Genomic DNA, 23,980 nt, shown 5'->3' with positions numbered 1-23,980 from the left:
CATTTATTTTTAGTTCAGTGTACAAGGACTTCCCTGGCTGCATGGAATCGTACCACCTTTTTCCTAAAAAAAGCAAGAATCTGCTGGACAGACTTTATGGATTTTTCATTTTATAATTGATTTTGCCTACCATAACCCTTGCCCTCCTGAATAAAATTTAACAAAGCACATATGACCTATTTATAAGAAGTTGTGGGAAAATATCTTTGTGTGTGCTGCACAAAGAAACTTTGATTAGAAAATGATTATTTGTTTTCATTATAATTGATATGTCTTAAGCAGTTCTGCTATAACAGAGTACCATAGACAGCGTGGCTTATAGACAACACACATTTGTTTTTCATAGTTCTGGAGGCTGAGAAGTCCAAGACCAAGGTGCTGGCAGATTCCCTGTCTGGGAAGGGCCCGCTTTCTAGTTCACAGTGGCTGTCTTCTCACTGTGTCCTCATATGGCCAGAGGAGCCCGGGAGCTCTGTGGGGTCTCTTTTACAAGAGCGCTACTGGGCTCCAACCTCATGACCTAACTTCCTCCTTAAGCCCTCACCTCCAAATACTGTCACATTGGGGATTAGGTTTCAACACAGTAATTTTGGAGGGACACCAACATTCAGTCTATAGCATAATAATTAATTCAACATTAACCAAACTTTTTAATGAGTAGGGAGTTGTTCATTTCGAGGGATATGTTTGTATGTCTTCTTGTTTATGTAATTTAATGTTCTTAAGTAACTGGAATCTATTCAAAAGTAAAAAAAATTAAAAATGCAAAAGATGATGTACAAAGAACACCTTTCAAATTTGATGGCAACCCCCTTTCAGAGCGTAAACCATAGTTGATCAAATATATATTCATTTATGTATTTGTTTTATAAATATTTAAGTTCTAGACATCAGGTACCAAATAAAATAAGCAAGACAGAGATAGGTCCCGCCTTTATTAAACTTAGAATTTCAAGGAAAATTAAAGTATTTTTCATCTAAAATTTTATTTGTCTTCTTTGGCCATTCATTTTGCAGTAGGTCAGATTTTAGAGCCATTTATAAAATCTTTCTTTATGTTTTTCTTTATATTTGCACTTTATTTAATATTTATTTTATTTAAACATTATTTAAATATAATACTTCAAGCAAATTTGAATAAGCATACATTTAAATTAATGGAAGAATTTATTAAATCTCACCTAGGGTATAACTGCATTTCAGGTTATTAAAAGCAATGTAGAATGATGCCAATGTGTTAGTTTTCTATCACTGCTGTAACAAGTTACCACAAACTTAGTGGCCTAATACAACACAGATTTATTATCTTATGATTCAGGAGGTCAGAAGTCTGACACAAGTCTCATTGGGCTGAAATCAAAGTGTCAGCAGGGTTGAGTTCCTTTCTGGAGGCTCCAGGGGAGAATCCATTTCCTTGCTTTTGCCATCTTCTAGAGGCAGCCCTCATTCTTTGGCTCACGGCCACTTCCTGCATGTTCAAAGCCAACAGTGGCTAGTTGAGTTCTTCCCGTGCTGCCATCTCTCTGGTACGCTTCTGCTTCCCTCTTCTACTTTTCGGGACCCTTGTGCTTACATTGTTCCAAGTTGGGTAATCCAGGATAATCTTCCTGTTTTCAGATTAGCTGATTAGTAACCTTAATTGCACCTGCAACCTTCATTCCCCTTTGTCATGTAACCTAACATATTCACAGGTTCTAAGTCTTAGGACACAAGCATCTCTGGAGCTATTATTCTGCCTTCCATATCTACTAAAATTCTTCAGTTGGTGCAAGCAATGGCCACCCACTCCAGCTAAGTACGTGTCAGTTTTTCTCAGGAGATTCCACCATCTCTCTGAGTTGCCTGTTCCAGTTTTTATCAACATTTTTCTAGTTCCCTGTGCATAATCTGAGTCCATCTTCCCTTTCTTGAGCCCCTTCACTGTCCTCTACAGTTCTAGGAATCACTAGCCAATATTCTTCTCCATCTGAAAATAGTTCATCTTCAGAAGCCGTCTTTGCCCTCAAGCTTAGTTACTGACAGATATAGAAGAGATTGGCTTTATGCACAATATTAAATGTTAATTTTACATGTTTTATAAGAAGGTATGATAATAATGAGAGTACCTAACTAGTGAAAGCACCATTCTAAGCTCTTTGTCATTATTAATTCATTTAATTATCTTAATAAAGCTATAAGGTAGGTACTTAGCCTGGAACTGAAAAGCTTGGTAGGAAGGAATGTAATTTACTGTATCTCTAATGATCATGATTCCACAACTTTGAATCTAACCAGGCAAATAAAAACTAACTAGTAAGTAATGACATGTTACTTTGTACTGGTAGAAGTGGAACCACTTGGTATGGCAATGTGTGCTGGTATAATAACAGCTAATATTTGTGAAAACTTACCATGTGCCAACACTGTTCTTAGTGCTTTACAGGGCTCATCTCATTCAGTGCTCCTCACAAATCTATTAGGTAGGTAATATTATCCCCATTTTATGGATAGGGAACCGAGGCATATTGAAGTTAAATAAGTTGCCCAGGGCCGCACAGCTATTGATTACTGGTCCCAGCCCAGAGAGGTTGGGCACAGAGTACTTGCTTATTACCACTCTGCTGTGCTGCCCACAAATTGCCTGCATATTGCTGTGTCTGTGAAGATTTTAAAATCCATTCCTTAATCTGCTGGACCCCGAATGAGTAGTTCATTTGAGCAATGGCCAGTTTTATTCCTGTTTCCTTGCAATTCATTAAATGCTAACAGTTACTCAGTTTAGTGTCACTTTGTACAAAATGCAATCGTTTATTTGTTCTTAAGTGTGGCCACTGTTTCATGATAATGCAAGAAAGCACGGTTAGTGTTCATTATTTTCTCTCCAGTAATTTCTGATAATAGAACCCACAGAAACAAATATACGCCCTCATGCGTGCAGGCACACATGTTGTGCACACACTCACACACAGATTGCACATGAAGTACTTTTACTTCATTAGTTAAGAAAATTAGACAGAAGTGCTAAGTACTAGCTCATATTTTGCAGGTTGCTTTCTGGCTGTATCCTGCTACTCTGCAGCAAAAGCCTTCTTTGAGTAGCTTTAGTTTTAACTAAATGTAGAGCTACATAGCCATCAATATGTTATTTACAGGCGCAGATGGATATATTTCTCTCACCCATGACAAGGAAAAGAGGTATAGGAGAAGAGAATATAGAATCTTAGTGTTGGGAGGGATCTTAGAAAGTACCTAATTGTCTAAGCCTCCCAGGCATGAAATAATTTTTATATACAGTCTCCCAATCATGAAATAATTTTTATATGTAGGCCCCTCAAAACATTTTTTTCCTTTTTCTCCCCAAAGCTCCCTGGTACATAGTTGTATATTCTTAGTTGTGGGTCCTTCTAGTTGTGGCATGTGGGACGCCACCTCAGCATGGCTCGACGAGCAGTGCCATGTCCATGCCCAGGATTCGGACTGACAAAACACTGGGCCGCCTGCAGCGGAGCGCATGAACTTAACCACTCGGCCATGGGGCCAGCCCCCAAAATAGTTTTTTTCCCTTTTTTTGGTGAGAAAGATTGGCTCTGAGTTAACATCTATTGCCAATCTTCCTTTTTTGCTTGAGGAACATTGTCCCTGAGCTAACATCTGTGCCGATGTTCCTCTGTTGTGTATGTGGGACACCAACACATCATGGCTTGATGAATGGTATGTAGGTCTGTACCTGGGGTCTGAACCTGCGAACCCTGGGCCGCCAAAGCGGAGTGCGTGAACTTAACCATTACACCACCAGGCCAGCCTCCGAAATAATTTTTATATAGCATTCCTGACACTTTCAATGATGGTGAGTGAACTTCTTTAACAGGCATTCTATTCCATTTTTTAAAAGACCTAGTTATTAAAAAGGTGTTCATTATTGATAAGAGTTTCTGCTTACTTTTTCTTTCGTTCTTATTTTAGCCAACTTAGCACACTGCCTGGCCCTTAATGGGAGTTCAGTATATATTTGTGATTGATGAAGCTCATTCACCTTTTAACACTATGGGCAGTTAGCTCAGTTCAGCAAATGTCTGTTTACAGCCACTAGAAGTTAGATGGAATCTCTGCTTACCAGTACACCTGCTACAAGAGACAGAGTTTGCATAGATCATTTTAATGAAGTATATAATATAAAATATGCACAGGATGCTACAAGATCACAGAGGAGAGACTTTGGATGGGATAGGGAGGTAGAAAAGAGAGGGTCAAAAAATGTTTTCTGGAGTAAGTTTGATTTGAGTTTGAATGATGAGGAGGAAAGCAGAGGTGAAAGGACACGTTAAGAAAAAGAATAGCAAGAAAAAAGCATGGAGATGTCGTGGTGTGTGTCAGGACACTATAAGCAGCTCCGATGGCGAGAGAGAGTTAAAATGGAGAGCAGATGACTGAGGCTGGCGGGGTGGGTGAAGCCAGGTCACTGAAGGCCATGAGCACTGTGTGTGGTCACCGTATATTTGTGGGAGTTGGGGATCAGGGGAGGCAGAGGGTCCCACTTGATGGTTATCCTGTTTTCCTGAGTTTGGCTTCTTTTCAGGCTAAGCAGCTACTCCCTTTCTTCCTCACCCTCGATGACATATTTTCAGTTCTGTTCCCATGATGTGCATCCTCTGAATGTCTTCTAGATACCAATGTACCACTTGAAATGGGGGTCGAAAAACTGAGCTGAATATTCTAGTTGTTTCCTGACAAAATCGGAGTACAAGGGATTTGTGTTTTCTCTTTACAGACTCTAGTTGTATTAACATCATCTATTTGTGTTAACATTTGGTAAGTCATATCATACTGTTGATGTATTTGAATGTGTAGCCAATTAACATGCTAGGTCTTTTTCAGATGGCCTATGTTGCAGCCAAGACTTTCCAATGCTTTCTTGATGTCTTTTTATTTTATTTAACCTATGGACATTTCTTAGCATTATTAAATTTCACCTAGGTCACCAGCATGCTTATCATTAGTTCTTGATGAGCTCATTGGAATCCAGACTTTGTCTTTAGTATAATCACAAATTTAGCTCTTTGCTGTTTACCTTTCTGACAAGCATGTTTTTGCATTTTGGGGCAAAGTAGCATAGATATGTTGTTCTGAAGAATTTGATGCTTTGTAAACTACATGAGAAAGATTCCCACTCATCTGCCCCATATAAAGTATATATCTAATATTTATCTAGAAATATGAGTATTAAGTAACAAAAGCAATTTAACTGTATCAGATGCTCAATTATATTTAATATGTCTGTGTGTAACAAAACAAACTGGAACACATTCCCCTAGGTAAGGTATGGTTAATTTATTTTCTTTTCTGTTTTAGGCAAAAATAGAGATATTATTAAATGTTTAACCAAAAAACAAATGCTCCTTCTTTTCAACTTACATGATCCTAAAATTGTATGTACTAGTTCCTTGATTTTCAAGACCATGTCCTCTTTATTATATAAACTTGTTTTTATCTTTAAAATAGTTCTTGTCCTGATATTATAGCCTAGAATCCGTAGAAAGTAACAGAACTTAATGCATAAAATAGAACAATAAAAGATAGTAGTAGACTTGGTACAGAGAGATTATTCTGATGGGCAGTAGATGTTTTGTTTTGGGGACTGTCTGTTCCACTGATTCACTTGTCTTCTCTCTAAGGGCACAATCAGCCCTTTGACAAAAGGTGACTGTTTAGATTATTTTTGTTCTTTATATTATTATTTCTACCATTTATATTGTCTATCAAAGCACATTAACTTTGCCGCTAAATATTAGGTGTCACACAATGTAATGACACATAGGTCAAGTAGCCACCCCAGTAAATCTCAAGGGGCTCTTTAGATTTCTTTGGATTTTGGTTTATTTCTACAGATCGCTTTCCTCCTTCTTCAGAGTGATGCAGACCCCGGAGCTGAGCCTCGCCACTACCACCACTGGATATGTAATTTCAGTAAAAGCTTGCAGATCAAACTCCACCACTTAATAGGGAGAAAGTTGATGAACTTAATTAATGAATAATTTATCTGTCCCTTTCTTCTATACCCTCAAATTATCCAATTTGTGTATGGTTTGGGCACAAGTCTAACTTACTGTCTTCTAAATGACTTTTTACACAGATATTCCAAGTGAAACAGTACAGGATTATTTCTCTGGGTCTGTCCCACATTCCACATCCATATCCCCTCGGCTCCTTTTGCTAGTACTCTGCGGCTTCCCTTCCTTCTCCCACCTCGTTTCTCCTCTGTCTGTTGTAGTTTCAGTCTAACCCCCTACTGCAGAGGTTTGCTCCATACCCTCTGGAGGGCAAATGATTGCTAGGAGTCCTTGAATCCAGTTGTGTACCAGCCATTGTCTGAAACAGAAATCATTGATGTCTTGCATGTATGTATGACTAATATATTCAGATGTATGCCTTTGCTTTAATGACTAATAAAATACAAAATTGCGTACAGGTATTGCTGCATTTACTTGGCAGTGTTCCTAACTTGAAAAACAGCTATAACATCAGTGTTTCATGAGATTTGTATTAGGAGCATAGAAAGAAGGATTGGAAGAAGTCTCTGCTTGGCTCCCATCGTTCCTAACACCACAGATTTAAGATCACACAGGGTTCCAAATTCGAGGAAAAAGCAAATGCCCAGGAAATTAGTGCATCCTTCACACTTTTATTTTCTTTCTTTTTGTGAATATTTTCATTTTGGTACATGCACTAGGGTACGGGGAGGTATGGCTATAAGGAATTATCATTGGGAAATCATTGAAAGGAAATCAATTAAATTGTATTAATTTTTTCTGAGTCATAATTTGGTTGCAATGTGTAATATTTTAATATTATATATGTTTTCCCACTTAACTTTGTATCTATATTTTTCTTCCTTTGCATAAGATAAGTAGAAAGTGATGCTCAGTAAGCCTTCTTGGCTGTGTGGGAAATGAAATACAGAATAGAATGGGAATCCAGATCCAACTATCTTGTCCTTCAGAAAGGGAAACTTAGAAAGGATAATACATCAACAGATGGTCTTGGCTGTTGCATTGAAAGCAGGGGTCTTTATTTTGTCTAAATATGTGATGTTATTGGCTCTTCTAGGGAAGATTCTCAAGGCTAACCCCTACCTCTGAGTTTTGGGTGATAACGTGGATTGGATGAGTCAAGTGCTTCTCCAAGTGAAAATAAAACAAAAACAACACACTTGTTTCTTTGCTGATAGAATTTGACATCGTTTTTTTTTTTAATATATGTGTAACTCCTGTCACAATCCATAACAATTGCTTAATAAGGAAATAGAAAATTGTGGCCAATTTATAATTTGCTAGATTCCCTTTCATATTGACGGTCACGTTAATTCCTAAGTGTTTACCCATTGTTCAATTGCTTTATCTTTTTGGAGGGTAGGAAGCCAGCAGGGATCCCAGTAACAGAAAATTCTGAAAGTAAATTGATCAGGGGAGAGTAATAGAGCTTTGGGTCTTAAACCAGAATTTATAAAAATTCTGAGTGACAGTTCATTGAGGAAAGTAAATGATTTGACTGATTAATTTCTTTAAGGAATATGGTTTTAAAACAAGTTTTTGTTAACAATTCTAAAATATAACAATTTCCATATTCAGCCCTAGCTATTTAGTCAGATGCTGCCAAGCAAGGTGGGATTTACATTAATGTCTATTATAAATCTCAAATTGTAGATTTAACAACTGACATTGGCATCGGGCTCTATTTTCCCTTCATACCAGGAGGACTTTAGCTGAGTGCCCTCCCTGGGCTCAAGTCAGATAGTGGTCCATTTGCCATGTTGATACCGTAGGCATCCTACACACCATTTTGACATTTTGCTCCATATTTCTCTCATTTCCTTATTATGGATCATGACACCTTCTGCTTACCCTGGGCAGTTCAGTATTCTGTACTTTCAAGATTTTCAAAGGATAAACATGCTAACCTGTGTACTCTGTTTTCTGCAGGCTTCTGTTCTCCTTGAAGTGAGAATAAATACATATACCATTTGTCCTTGGCAGTGTGTTATTTCTACTCTTTCTCTTAGCCAGAATCAATGCCAGAGTCGCACTGTGGGAGCTTTGGCAGTGCTCTTCACATTTGCTCTGTGCTGGGGAGAGGACCCAGACACTGGATTCCTACTCTTCCTTTCTAGATGTCTTCATCCTTCCCCTCGGTCATGTCACATTTCCTTGTTTCCCTGGGCAATCAAAGAAGCCTTGCATTAAGAGCGTTCAGAATATCCAGTTGTCTTTGTAGTGTGTTCTACTTTTTAAGGAGGATCATTTTCATTTTCACGACTTAAGGTTCTCTCGGGAGAGAGTAAAAGCCAGACTATGAGTACACTCCAAAGTATTTTTTCAAAGCTTTCAGCATAAAAGACACTCATATAACAGTAAAACAAAAAAAATGAAAACCTTGGTTAGTTAATCGTAATGTACACACACACGCGCACGTATTTTTCCCCTAAGAATTTTAAATTGGGTAAATTTTATAAAGTCCATTGGAGTTAAATGAATTCTTTTTAAGTAGCAGAACTTGTATACAGAAGTATGATTTTTATTACTGGTATTGCTTTTGACTAGGTGTTGCCCCAGGGCTGGCCAGAAGAGTACTGCATTGAATGATTTGCTTGTAGTAATGCAGACAGTCAGTGGTTCAACTTGGATTAGCATCTACATGCTGGCTTGTTGCCTTGAGTTGTCAGAGCACTCTCTGCTTCTCTCCAGTCCTTGGTTTTACACATCAATATTAAAATAAAATATTGGGTGGGGCAGTAAAGTCTAATCTTTAATTCTGTTACTAAAGAAACAAAGAATTATTGGTACTGAATTTTGTTAGAATTAGTTGACATTTTCTAGATAAAAAGTCTATAGTATTTTACATTAAACGTGGTTGCCTCTGTATCTTTTTTTCTTTTGAAAAAGTAAAAAAAATTAAGTTTCTATTTAGCTTACTTTCGGAAAAGCTTAGTTTATATCACTTCAATGGAGGTTTAAGTAGTAACACCGCCCAGCCTTGGTTTTAGACTTGATGTGTGTGGAAATGATTTATATGAAATGACTCAGACATGAGGACAGATCAAACTGTGGTGGAAAGATGCTCAGTTTCATTGGTGGTTCCCTTTTTTCCATGCTCAAAGTTGGCACATTGCTGAATAGGGAAAAGAGTGGTCACTAATGAATATGGTTTTAAAAAGAAATATACATGTATAGACATAAGTAAAGTCAGTTTGAAAGAAAGTCAGAACAAAGGGTGAGGTAAAACACAATTTTCTTAGCAAGATGATGGAGAAGCAATGTTCTGTTGAATAAAGGCATGAATTAAGAGCTCAGAAATCTGCAGTTTAGGACTGATGAAAACAAGTTTTCATATTCCTTTGTCAGCATCCTCGTTTCCATCTCCCTTCAGTTCCACGTCCGTAAATTGTGGCAAAAGGCAATCTAAAGGAAGAATGAACTTGAATTTGTACTCTAATCCATAATGCATTAAGCCTAAATCCCTGTGCAGGGGTTTTATTCTGGCATGCCTGAAACTAAGTCCCATGATATTTCCCACTACGCACCAGCATCTCTTCTCTGCTCTGACCAAGTGGGTTCGATTTCTTTGCTGGTCCATCATGCTAATTCTGTGCCTTTGTTTATGGTGTCTCCCTCTCTGCCTTTTAAAGGCTCTGCATGTCCTCCTAGATTTTATTCCGTTGAACTCCATTCTATTCCATACTGTTAGCACCTGACTGCACACTATCTCAATTCATGCTTTTGTATATTATTGCCTTTGCCAGTAAGCTACTTCAGGTCATGTCTTATTCATTGTGTTTCCACAGCTGTCAAAGAATCAAGGGCCACTGTAAAACATTCCTTGATTCAATGTATTTCTTTGAGAACAAGAAAATAGAGCCTAATGGGAAGAAAATATTTTCATTTCAACTTTTCCCCAATTTTCATAAAAATATCCCTACCTTCTTGCTTACTGACCTCAGAATGTGGTCTCATTGTCTTCTGGAAAATATAAAACAATGTGATTGAAAGCATTATTTTAGATGCTGGATGTGCTCCCAAATTCAGGAAAAGTTTACTAGAAATGAGTGATATTTTAGATGAGTCTAATAAAACCTAGATATTAGACCTGACTCAATTACCGACTGTTAGGTATCTCAGAAGTAACATGTTGAGCTATCAGTTTTCTACTGACAAGCTGGGTGACCATGGGCATGGTATTTACCTTCTCTGGGTGTGAATGTCCACAACTTCAAGGCAATTTGGACCAGTTAATTTATCTCTAATCAACCTTGCAGCTCCAAAGTTTCAGTTTTCATTTAATTATTGATAACTGAGGTTATCAACAAAAGCACCTCTTATATAACATAGCGTACCTGTGGATCTTGGCACTTAGAACAATCATTTGTAGGAATCAGGATTCCAAATTCTGGGTCTTGAGAAGAAGGAAATTCCTGGGAAACAGGTTCCATGATTACCCTCTTGTCTCTTCTATCAACAGCACGAGAAATATGTGTTGATCTTCAAAGTTATTGTGCATCATGGAGTGTCTAGAGGGGGTGAGAGAGAAGGGGAGGCACAACAAAATATGAGATGTTACCTATCAAAGACTTATTTTTATCTTCTCTGAAGCATAAAGACTTTTGAAAGGGAATGGAGGAATGGAGGGGCTGACACAGATGTGGTAGACAGAGTGCCAACCCCGAGAACAAAAGGAGGTAGAAACAGCATACAAAGTACAAATATAAGTGGAAAGAATTGTTGAAATTTAGTTGAATTCCAAATGAATTTACTCTTGTCTTTAGCAAAATCTACCAGGGGTTGGTTAGGTATTTGTGCTTATTCTGGTCCAAAGTTATCAGTATGTAGAGCCTAAATTGTGATCACCTTAGAAGTAGGGATAACGTCTTTGGATAATAATAGTTCTAAGAAATATCTCTGTTTTGTTTGCTATGTTTGAATGTTTCAGAATATCGGTTTTGTTTTTCTCACTGAAATTTATCTTTTGGGTAAATCCTAATCCTACTGCTTATTCTTTCATTAACTCTTTATAGCATCCTGTGAAAAGTTAGTAGGGCTAGATGAATGGAGTTGATTGGCCACAAAAATCCTACTGGATAGTGCACTAATGTGTTTCGTAGGATTTTTCCTTCGTGTTGCTTACTGAGTTAATGAATGGTCCCTTGCTACTTCCTAGAAGCAGAGCAAGTTGGTGAGTGTGCTGATGTATCAGTACATATGGTTCATGCAGCCGCAATTGCCTTCATTTATCCTCTCCCAGGGATTTCAGAAGCCGGCCACCAGCACGAGGCCTGTGGATAAAAATCTTGAACTGCTATGGTACTTTGAATCTGAAGATCAATCTCCAAGTGTCTTGAAAGCATTCAGCTTCAAAAATTCTTGAAAGTAAGAAAAATGTGACTTTGTTTAAGGAAAAAAGGTAGCTCGTGATTAGTGGCACAGGCACTGTGATATGTGAATTGGTTTCTGATGTTCAGCTCTGTGGCGATAAATAACACTGATGTCTGGGGCAATGTTCTCTTGTCTCATCATCAGAAAATGTTTTATCTTCAATGGCTGCATTTGAATTCTGCAAAAACCGTTATTCTTGGATTTGAAGGTAAACCTAACTGCCTTGTTTTGTTTTGAATATGTAGCTTTCCCTTCCTTAGCTGTTAGTTTAAAGGGAAAGCACAAATGTTTTAAAAGCCCATTGCTGTAAGGGAGTTATGAGTGCTTTTTGTGCAAAACAAAGGAGTCTAGAATGCAATGCTTCATGGGGATATTGCCGAGTTTTCCTTTCTTTTTCCTTTTCTGACTCTCCTCAATATAAGTGAGCACAAATTTTATTTCGGTGGATACAATGAAGTCATTGCCAACTCCAACTTCAAATTCTTTCCCCAGATTCCCCTATCCATATGAAAGGCTTTTAGTTTCGGAAGAATACACTCCCCTTACAATTGCTCTTGTATCAGGTCCCTGTTTACAGTGGTCTAAATGAATAGATGCCATTTGCACATTCACAATCTCTGAATAACAAAAATGAGGCAAAACAGAAATAAGAGCAGCTCAAAATTCCACAGAATGCCTTCCTCTCTGTTCCCTGTGAATGTGTTGCCTCTCCAGTGACAGAAGCCACCGGCCAGACTCCCTGAAGGCCTCTCATGACTTGAGACAACTAGTGTAACTCCAAATGGGCGCACAGTCCTTTCGGTTCCAGGTGCCTGGATGCTTATTAAGCTCTTTAGTCTGGAACCCTGTTGGCTCCTCCCCAGAGTGTGTAGAGAACGCGAGAGATGCCTGGGGCAGTGCAAATGCTCAGTCCTCATGTGTTACCCACCCCTCCATTAACACTGCCAAAGTAAATGTGAGGTCTTCGAAAGAGGAGCCATAGACAAGATGAATGGTTTAGAAATAGATGACAAAATTCAAGTTATTTGTCTTAGAGATATAAGCTGAAAGTTAGACCAATATGGTTTCTCCTACAACAGTAGCCTCAAGTGTGTGTTCAGGATACACTCCTAAAGCTCAACATACAGTGGGGTTCCAGGGAGCCCTACTTGTATTTTCTTTAGAGAAGCTCAGCTTCCCTCACTTTCAATATTGACTTCTGTGTATGATTTTATTTGAACCAGGGGTTGTGAGGCTACCAAATATTTTTAAATCTTATTTTATTTCATAAAGAAAAAAAGCACATGCCAAGTAAATATACTCTGTTTTCACTGGATTTTTAATGAGGCACAGTGCTCATGGGCATCTGCTTACTCATCTGTCAAAGGAGACATTGAATTTTTAGTCTTTTTCCGTGCTAACCAAATTCTGTAATTCTCCAAAGAGACTGTAGTACGGTAGATTTTCTCTTACTTTGGTGACTAAGAAAAACACTGGAGGCGAAGTTAGGACCCTCATGTTCCAGCCCTGCTTGACCACAACGTCCTGCACTCCCTCAGAGCTGAGTGCTCCCATCTGTGAGGTCAAGTTCTCGGACTAAATGAACTTGACAGACCTTCCAGCTTTAAAAGTTATATAACCCCACGTCCAGAAAACTTTCTTAAGAGATTAACTATTTATAAGATTTATGTCTGTGAAGATTTTAGAGAGAAAGATAAACATCCATCGCTTTCTCTCTCTCAATGTATCTAAGTGTATTTTCCTGATGGCTGGAGGCCTCTTCAAGTCTCTTTCACTTCATTGTTTCTAGGAAGTATTTGATGCTCTCACACTCCTGTCTAACTTGATTTCCTGGGGCATTGTAGATTTTACTTGTGTAAATTCTACTTGTGTTTTTGTGATCTCTTTCAACCGGAAATGAGGTGGGGTTTGTTGTTGTTGTTTATCTTTTTGTGTGTATATTTTTGGTCTTTTAGTATTGACTATGTTGGATACAATAGTTGACTCAACTTATATGGTTATATTCTTCCTAAATCCATAGTTTAGGATTTTGTTTTCTTTTTTCAGTATTATGTGGATCTTCTTTTAAATAAATTATTTAAGCAATCAAATGTTTAAAAAACATCTTGTTTTATAGTTCAGCTCTACTCGGAGAGTCTGTATAGAATTGATACATTGTCACTGCACTTCACAGTGGGAAATTACACTGAAGAGGTACAAAGACTCAGCTTTCCTCCTTATTTAAGGTGATGTTTCTCAGTAAAAATCCTACTTAGGATGACAGTGACAGGTATGAGAAGGTGCAAGCCACTAAATATGAACATAAAATTACAAGAACAAATGTTCCTGAGCTAGAAAGAAATTAGCCCCTCGGTAATTTAATTAAACATGAAATATAAAGCAGTAACAAAATACTCTGTAATGGTGATCTTCAAAATTTTTGGCATCAGGACCTTCTCAGATACAGAGAAAGTGTGATACCACAGCTGACCAGTTTTTTTTGTTCCTGTTAACTACTCAAGAGGTGACAGCATGAGTGTTGTACCTAATGGCAGAAGTGAGCTCACCACAAATTCTGAGTATCAAGGTTAATGTAGTGATGACTTCTCCCACTTAAATATTTTGTCCTCTCAGATAACAAGGCCTTCTGTTCTTTCTAAGGGAAAGCTTGTCTTTTTGAAACTGATGTGGGCCAAGGACAAAGAAAGTATCTTGGAGTAGAAGGGAAAAGAGTGGTTTCCTCCCCAGACATCTACAGGCTCTGCCCCACCTCTGATGAAGCTCCACAGGAAATTCCGCTAGACTCAGAAGTGCAATTTGCTCAGTGGAATTAAACCCTTTTCTCTATAGAGAGGCACAGAGAGGTGGAGTTACCTGCCCACAGACACATGGCTGAAGGATATGAGCTTAGAGACTATCAGATGTAACTGTGGGCGGTGGATAGAAGGACAGAGATAAGGAAAGTTTTAAAATGGCTTGTGGATATGGGGGGATTGAAAGTTGAGAAGCAAATACTAAAATCCGTCATTACTGAATAGCTACTGTATTTACCCAGAGTGAACGTGTTGCCCGACTCCTTTGGGCAAGCATATCTACAACCCATATTTACTGATATTTATCTTTGCCAGAACATCCGATCACATCAGCGCATTAACTTGACAGGCTCCTTAGTACTCCCAAGTAGCCAAGTGCACAGTTGGTTCTTTCACATCTAGTCTCTTTTCCTTATTTTACAAAATGAAATTCCTTTTGTCATTCATTCCTTTAGTCATTAATTCAAGAAATATGCATTGAGCACTGTGCCAGGTGGTGTTCCATGCATTAGAAATAGAGTGTGAACAAACTAGATCCAGACTTGTCCCCGTGCACTTCACGTTATAGAGAGAGTATACAACAGTGGACAGATTGAGTTATGACCATATATACAGTGTACGACATGGCAATGGGGCAGTGGAGAGAAATAAAGCAGGGAAGTGAGTGGAGGGCCTGGGGACAGAGTTGCAATTTTCAATAGGGGAGTGAAGGAAAGAATGCCTCACTGAGCAGGTCACGTTTGCGTGAAGATAGGAAGGAGACGAGTGCTCTTTGAATATCTGGATGTTCCAGACAAAGATGTGCACAGGGCCCTGAGGTGGGAGGTGCCTGGTGAAGTTGAGGACCTGCATGTGGACCAGTGAGCTGATGCAGCAAAGGTAATGGAGAAGGCTGAGGCCAGAGTGGTGCAACATCATTGCAGGACTTGGAGTCCACTGTGATGACTTCGGCTTTACTCTGCGGAATGAAGGAAGCCACTTGACAGCTTTTAGAAAGGAGTAACATGATTTGTCTATTTTTTTTTTGGCTGAGGTATAATTGACATATAAGATTATATTAGTTTGAGGTATAACTGACTACCTTTTTAAGAGGATCACTGGCTGTTGTGTTGAAAATAGATGGAAAAGGAGAAATTAGGAGGTGATTTGTAAGCTTGAGGAGTATAATCAACATCCAGGTGGAGACGACGAGGGGCAGCTTGCTATATGAGCCTGGAGTTCAGGGGGTTCTCCGCTGATATTTCTAGCTCTGCTTTTTCTACCTTCACAGTAATGTGTCTAAATGTCTCCCCTCTTCCCCCTTGAAAAATTAAACGGGTTCAGCAGCTTCTCTAAGAAAATGAAATAAAAGGCAGTTAATTAAAGTAGAAAGCCATTTGTGAACCTGATTTGCTAGAAAATAATAGAGAAAAAAAAGAAAGTTTTACTTCAGGGTAAAACAAATCCTTATGCGGTGAAATGTTCACAAATGTTGCAGACTCCAAGGAGTAAATATCCTTAAGGAATTGCAAATATAGTTAGGGCTCCTGCATTGTGTTCTTCATTTCACTGTGAAGGTCATCGTTAATTGTTTCCTTTCAATTGAAAGTCAACATTGATGCTTGTTTCTTCAGGTTTTCTTCCTCTTAAGCTAATTAATGCAGTGAGATAGGAACCCCGGGACAGGCGTGCAGAGGGGCAGCGTGGGTCTGCAGCTGAGGCTCCTGAGTGAAGGGCCAGGAAGCCAGGAGCGCCATGTCCAACTCTGCCCTTTGAGAGCGACTTTGATCAAAATCGCTGAGGTTTTTCTTCATCTCTCCATCCCCCGTGCCATGTTAATACCCAAGGAATTAAAATAGTTTTGCTACATTTGTCACTAGCATATTGAATTTTAGATCTCAGAATATACTGAGTTCTTAGATAATAGGGATTTAATTATACACTAGAAACAAGGGTGAAAACTTAGGTGACACTCTCTTATCTATCATTTAGTGACCTTGGAAAATGCATTTAATCCTCTTGACTGCAGTATCTTTATCTTTCAAATCTTTGCTGCGAAAAACATATAGGATAACATTTCTAAGGATGCTTTCGACAGTATCAGGCATAGAAATGGGGCAGAATATCATAGTTGTTCAAACCATGAAAGCTGAGGCTAGACTGTGTGGGTTCAAATTATGGTTCTATTCCATATGAGTGAGAGAAGGAAGAAATTTTCCTCTGCCCTTCTAGGTTCTTCTGCCTGGTCTAAGAATTAAATTGCCGTGATACAGATTAACAGGAGAAAATCAAACAAAGTTTAATAACATGTATACATGGAGAGACCCACCCCGAAAACTGAGTTACTCACCAAAATGGCCAAAGCCACTGCCTTCTATACCCTCTTCAGCTAAAGACAAAAGAGGATATTGGGGATAGTGGTTTAGGACTTCAAAGGGGAGGAAGGCAATTCACATAGAGACAGAGAAGTAAATGTTTGGTAAATGAATGTTTGCTGTGCCATGCAGAGACAATGGGACATGGAGAGGACTCTGATCACTAGGGCCTGCCACAAGTCTGATCACAAGTCTCCCCCACCACGCCTAGTCCATAGTCTTTGTAGATATCTCTGGCCATAGCTCCGTTCCTATTATAGGCCATTTATCTGAATTCTTTTAGGCAGTTAAGCGGAAGGTAAAAGAAAAACTTCCTGAGTCTTCTGTTTCTTAATAATAATCAACCTAAAATAATCAATATTCTAAAGAAGCATTTTTGGGGTGGCAAACTTTGTTCCCCTTCCTGAGCTGGCTGATCTCAGCCACATTTCTTAACTTCTGTGTGCTTCAGTTTCTTCTTATGAAAAATGGGTCTGAGAGTATTACGTCTCATTTAGCAAGTGGTTCTGAAGATGAAATGCCTTAACCCATAAAAATGCTTATGACAGTGCCAAACACGTGAATGCCCTCAGTAAAGATTTACCATCAACATGACTACTCTGACTACCAGTAGTGCTGCTATTGCCTCTGCTGTGTTCCTCTTCTTTCCCCCTCCTCCTCTGCTACTACTGTAGGTGAAATTCTAAATATAACCAAAGCTTCTTAGCAGCTACCAGAATCCCAAGACACTATTTTGGAATAAGATAAGAGACCTTATCTCATTGAGCTTCACAGCTTTGAAACAAGATATGATGATGAAAGAAATGGTATCGCTCACTCTTATTTGTTTTCCCCTGAATTTAGAAATAAAGGTAAAATGAGTTAACAAATGTCACGGGGACTTGAAAAGACACCCAACTAACTTGGAGCCTCCTGGTTCCAAATCAGTGAAATAGCACAGGATGCTTGTCATCTATTGTGTAGGCCACCACAATTCTTGGACAATTTTTGTTGTCTTTGTTACTGTTTTTCATCCTGTGATACTAGAAGATTCTTGTTTTCTCTTCTCACTAGTTACCCTTGAGGCTGAAGTCCTGATAAACAAGAAGGAGATGTGGGACAGGCAAGTGGTGGGTGTGTGGGGACATGCACTGTGGACTGTCAGGCTCACGCTGGCCTGGGGAAGATGGCAGAATTCTCACTGGAACAAGAGGCTGTGGCCTCTTCTGTTCTCTGCTGAATCCTCAGCACCTCAGAAGTGCCTAGCACATAGTAGAAATGCAATGGAGGAAAGTGGGAGTCAGAGGTGGTAGTGTCCTAGATATTGCTTTAATGTATCAGATATAAATGCTCTCGAGCTCTCAGTGTTAGGAAACATGGCCCACTTTAAAACCAGTTTTTAAAAAGCAAAAACCACCCCTAAGTAGGACCCTTATAATAGAGAAATTCTATATCAGTGAGTAACATAGTACAAGGGTGGAATAGTTTGAAATAATAGATATATAATCTTTATTTTAAATTAAGTATATATTTTATGGAGTTAGCTATGTACATACAAATGCTAACAATAAAATTAACTTGTGTTTTTTCTCTTACTACCAAACCATCCAGTTTTGTTGCATCCAGGACTATTATACAGAAATGCTTTGTCCTAGAAATTCTGAATAAAATTTGTTCAGCCTTCTGGAATGGTATCTGCCATGGCTTTTTTCTTTTTTTAATCAGGGAAGTAAAAAAAATCATTTAGAACATTTCCTTAGTATTGTTTAAAAAACAAAATTGAACCGAGTAAATTTTAAAGATCCTTATTGGCTTTATTCAATGATTCATGAATTGGGCAGCATCTCATCTAAAAGATAGAAAAGACTTTTACAGGCAGGAGGAAGCAGAAACAAGGAAGTGATACTAGGCAAAAAGTGGATTGGTTGTGGCAAGGTCACCTTCCTTTAGGAGATGGCAGGGGTCTGTCAGGTGGATTATCTCACTAATGCTGGTAGTGACTGGTTTAAGATTCCATTTCTAGGAGAGCAGAAACTGTAAAAGAGTCTAGGTTTAGTGACATGGGGTTTAGCATAAGAGACTCCTTTTTAGGCCTGTTGTATTGTTTTTAACAGTGTCTATGCTAAGAACTTCGTAAAACCTAATTATGCTTTATTACCTTTTATAATTTTATCATGCTCTGCTCCTTCTGGGAAATATCAGATAAATGTCCCCAAGATACACATGTGCGTGCATGCACACACTCACACACTCTCTTCAATAATAACAAACTAATATACTCTTCCATAATAATAACTAAGACAAAAATATGCAGAGAGAGTTTCTTTCTCCTCAGCAAGTGGTGCTAAAAACGGCAGGTTTTCAGTGGTAATATTTGAATATGTATTAAAGGCATTGGATTTTTATGAATAAGTTCCCCCATTCCATGAGGATGCCTTAACCGTAGAGCATTGCAAATGAAAAACTGATGAATCTGAGCCCTGCCCCCAATCTTTTTCCTTTCTTTTCAGCATGTAGATAGGATCATGTTAGGTGAATAAAAGAGCATGTTTGCATTTCATTGATGTAAATGCTCTCAAGCGCTCTAGAAATAGCAGGAAAATCAAATCGTACTTTAAAAGGAAGCCTAATGCTTCTTGGCAAAGTGATACTGCCCAAGCGGATTCTGATGATACCTCATTATTTCCTGCCATAAGGTCAACGAATTGCTCTGGGACTCTGTGTGTTATCTCTGTGCTGCTGTTGTCTGGAACTTGCTGCTCATTTTAAAATCTAGGCCTATTGCTGGTAAAGAAAAATAGCTTTGCTAGGATTAAGACTTTTAAGAGATTGGAATGTTTGTTTTATTGTGTCAAAAAAAAAAAAAAAACCCATAGCAATAAAGCTGCTAAAACAGCAAGCTTTGCTTTTTTTTCTGAAATCCCTTACTTTACTAAAGAAACGTGCTGCAAAATATCTTGTAACATAAGCTCCCGAAAAAGAACTTAAGTCTTTTGTGGTTTTCGGGTCAACGTTTGTAACTCATCACAGCTCATGTATTTGTAATACTGATGGAAGAAAGGGTGTGCATAAAATGTTGCAGCATCAACAGCAGTTAATATAGAAATATTGGACTTTACAGAATTAATAGCCAGAGTAATAGCCCTCATGAATGCCATGGGCCGAGCATTCTCCTAAGCACATGTAGGAGCTTGCGCAATTTGAATTTCAGGGTAATGTCCTGAGTAACAGCAGTAGTCGTTAAAATAGTCACAGACTGCAGCTGTCACAATGGCCAGGTTGAACAGTATGAAATTGCTAATGTTAGATCATTTTTAACCTATTAAGAGGTAATTTCATATGATTTAACATATACTATACTTATATAAGAATAAAGAAGAACTGAATGTTTACTGGATTTTACAAGCTGTTCAGAAAATGGATTACCATACCCTTGCTGCATTATAAGAAAAGTTTACCAATTTGGTGTGCTGTCACAGTGTCCTTGGCTAAGACCCATTCTGTCACACTGGGTTGCAGCAGATATCAATGAGATGCAGATGGCTGGGATTTATGTTTTGCCCTATTGCCTGTGAACTAAAAGGATTTCATCCTGTATTCTTCAGCCTCTTATTATCCTTGAGATGTTGATAGTGATATGATCCTTCCTATTTTATGGTTGAAGAAAATGATGCACAGATCAAGTAACTTTTCTGTAGTCACTTAAATACTTTTCGCTTGGGAGGGAGACAACCTTTGGTATAGAATCAACAAAGAATGACCAACAATATTTATTTTAATGTCATTGCCATTTCTCCCATCACTAACTTGATGACTCACATAAATGTGATTACTCTCTATCACATTTAAAGAAGTATTTACTCCAAAATATGTACCACATGATTTTTTATTAGGTGAATTGTATAAATTAGGTAGTTTTTATTTTCAAGAGATAAATTTAATATGTTATGGTGATATTGAGAATCTAAAAAATATCTCAAATAAATCTAGAAAAGAGGGTGTTATTTAATGCATAGTTTTTTTTAAATTAGAAACTAAAGTTGTTTGTTAAAATCTTAAGAAGTGGCACATTAATCTGACCAGAGCATAGTCACCTTAATCATCTTCCCCTCCTGCAGAGGATGTAGAGGGAGAGGAGTACCTCATTAGCCAGACTTCCTGCTGCCACTCTCACCTATGAAAATTCATTTCAAATTATGGTCCCAATAGAATGGGTTGCATGTTAGATAATATTATTGTATCGAAGTGACATTTTTTGATGTATTTAAGATAGCATGATTATGTAGGAGAATGTCTTAGTTCTTAAGATATGCATACTAACGCACTTAGGGATAAAACTTCATGATATCTGTGGCCTGACTCCAAATGGTACAGCAGAAAAGAAACAAAAAGACAACAAGAATGAGCAAAACAATAATAATTGATGAAATTAGATGATGGGCATGCAGGTGTTCTTTATATTACTATTAACTTTCTGAAGATCTGAACAATTTAGAAATATAAATGTAGAGAGAAAATAATCTAAAATATAGATATCCTACTTTTTAAAGTCCGTTTGCATGTTGCTTACCTTTTTTTTACCTTTGTTTTAACCCCATTAATGTCTGCTTTACTTACCCCTCCATTTATTTATTTATTTTTTTTTTGCTGAGGAAGATTTACCCTGAGCCAACATCTGCTGCCAATCTCCCTCTTTTTGCTTGAAGAAGATTGACCCTGAGCTAACATCTGTGCCCATCTTCCTCTATTTTGTATGTAGGTCGCCAGCTCAGCATGGCCACCAACAAATGGTGTAGGTCCACACCCAGGAACTGAACCTGGGCCGCTGAAGCAGAGTGCACAGAACAAATCCTCTAGGCCACAGGGCTGTCCCCTGCATGTTGCTTATCTGTTAGCCACAGTGTAGGATAGTCCATCTATGAAAACAAAAGATAAGCCGGCTTCATTTTTCCAAAAATGAAAACTACACACCTAAATGAAATATCCCACTTTCCTTATTTTAAAAATAGTGAACATTTCTGGTGCCAAAGGGAAACCCTCAAATCATAATATTTGTCATCCAAGTAAATAGATTTAGAAGTAAACATTGTGGGACATGAGGATATCATGGAATAGCACACTGCTATGAAAGTGTTGTGTTTGATATTCAAATTTGTTTGTGTTATTGTGGGTTTGATAGTGAAATCTATAGCATATCATCATATACTATAAAGTGACCTTAAATTAGCTCTTGATTTGATGAGATCATTGATGAGCAATATCTCCTCCTGTGGGATGAATTCTGTTTTCATGATGCCCCGGAGATGCAGAGCCTGGGGGGACCTGGCCGTAAGTTCACTGAAGCAGAACTGGGGACAAGACTGTTCCAGGACTCTGTGCCCATCAGTTGTCAGTCTGTCTCCACATACCTGAGAAATGATAATATGCTGCTTGTCACTTTTGTCACTGTTATTAAAGAGCACTTATTATATGCCAGGCATAGTACTATGGACAGGCACTTCCTGTAAGGAAGGAACTATAATTATATCCATCTTACAGATGAGAAAATCAAAACTTAGAAAGATTTTAAGTAATATGGTTCAAGAAAGACATTTTTTAAAGTGTCTAAGATGGACTTTTAATGCACATGAATAAGACTCTAGAACTCCCCACTTAGACTCTATACTGCCGTGCACATGCCTCACAAGATGTTGACTAATGCAGCTTCATAGACAAAATTAGCTCTGGCTGTGGAGTAGCTGGGAGGGCAAGTGAGTTAGCAGGTGTGGATACACTCTCCCCTTTCTCTGATGTATTGTCACCATGCTCGCGGGATCCGCAGCAGCTGAGGAGCTCGTGGGCACATCGCATCACTGCGTCTCCAGCCCTCGTCATGTGTACTACATGCGTGACTGAGGGCAGCACCGGCTACCTGATGCCTAGTGCTCCTGCCTTCCCTTCTTCCCTTGTTTTCAGCCCTGGTGTCCTAATGTTTCTGAAAAGACCATTTGAATGAGCAGAATAGCAAGATCTCTTTGCTCTGCCACTTCTCAAAGGAAATCATGACTCTTTTCTGAAGTAAAAGGTTTTTTCTAAGTTTGTATTTCTAAGACCAGATCTACCCCCAAATACTTAATGTCTGGCCACTTGCATTCTCCTTCATTTCAGGTCTGCCTTCCAGAAGGCTGGACATACATGCTAGTACACACTGGAGCAGTCAGCTGTGAGACTGGATAGTCTCCTTGCAAAGGTGATCCATGAGCAAAATTAATTCCTGTGGATTAAAAAAAATAGAATGCATAAAAGATTTCAAGGTGAATCTGGATAAAATTGTCACCTGGAAAATATTCCTTTGGCCTCTAAAAAGCCTGAGGAGGAAGCTAGAATCTTCCTAAAGCAACAAAATGGAGTGCATGTTTTTTATTTATGGAAAAATACATTCTACAAAAAATCAAATTATGCAATATAGGTCAAAGGCTGTGAGGATGACAGGGAACCGCTTTTGAGTAGCAGATACGTCTGGCGCCTGACGGTTTCCGTGACAGAAGCAAGATAATGCATCATTTTTCTATGTAATGGCAGATGACCATCCCTGAAAAATAACTATTAGGGAGAAAATCCCAGGTTGTTATCACTGGCCACTCAATATACTAAACAGAATCATTGCCTAGGCTTCTTTCTAAAATATTCAGGAGCGTCCCAATGGGTAGCAGTGTAATGGCAGTTCACAAAACTCATGTGTTTTTTTTAATAGAATAAAGAGGAATGAGGCGCCATACTTTTTACTGGCAGCATCCCGTATCTCACAGCCAGGGCTTTTGGAGTTTGCTTTTCTGTTTGTTTCAGACTGATGGTAGATTGTGTTCCTTTTCCTCATTCATTCATCCAACGAAGATTTACCTCTTTGTAGGCACTGTGTAATTTCTAGTGTATGTTTATATTTCATATAAAACCATTCTTTGGAAGAGTTGTGTATGTTTGTTGAATTTTATCTATACACTTAACAGTGAGATTTCATCATCATAACTTAATGGAAATGAAGGGCAGTCTGTGAAAATTCAAAAATTGGTTCACTCACTGATGCTGTAACTAAAGTGTAGTTCCCAGACAGCAGCATCAGCATCACCTGGAAACTTGTTGGAAATGCAAATTTTGGGGCCTAACCCTAGACCCACTGGATTGGGCATCAGCAATCAGTAGTTGAGGAATCACCTTGCGTCAGAATCCCCAGGAGGCTTGCTCAATCGCACAGTGCTGAACCCCATCCCCAGAAATCCCAACAGAAACAGCCAGGGACAGGGCAAGTTCTGAACAGTTATGAAGGCCTGACCTAAGGCCTGGTAACTTATTGCTTTGGTTTTAATAGACCAAAAATGAATTTCTCAAATTAACCAAGAAAAGAGATAAAAAGTCCGTTGTTTTTTCTCTTTGAGTTCTCAGGATCTCCAGTAAGATGGGGAGTAAAGTGATAGTGAAT

At 38.5% G+C, this 23,980-nt stretch overlaps 1 protein-coding gene across 10 annotated transcripts in view; it reads left to right on the top strand.

Moving 5' to 3' along the window:
- Positions 1–23,980, top strand: part of DLGAP1 (DLG associated protein 1) — an 843,303-nt gene that overhangs the window by 174,935 nt on the left and 644,388 nt on the right. For 2 of the 10 annotated variants that reach the window (XM_070629773.1, XM_070629777.1), the window contains exon 3: positions 11,269–11,393. The exons of the other annotated variants lie outside the window; for them this stretch is intronic. The gene's annotated coding sequence lies outside the window, so the exon portion shown is untranslated. The remainder of the gene's footprint in view (positions 1–11,268; positions 11,394–23,980) is intronic. 10 annotated transcript variants of the gene reach the window in all.

The sequence above is a fragment of the Equus przewalskii genome, chromosome 7 (assembly GCF_037783145.1).
Source record: "Equus przewalskii isolate Varuska chromosome 7, EquPr2, whole genome shotgun sequence".
NCBI lineage: Eukaryota > Metazoa > Chordata > Mammalia > Perissodactyla > Equidae > Equus > Equus przewalskii.
Note: the sequence above shows the minus strand (reverse complement) of the source record. Positions and strands in the feature narration are given on the sequence as shown.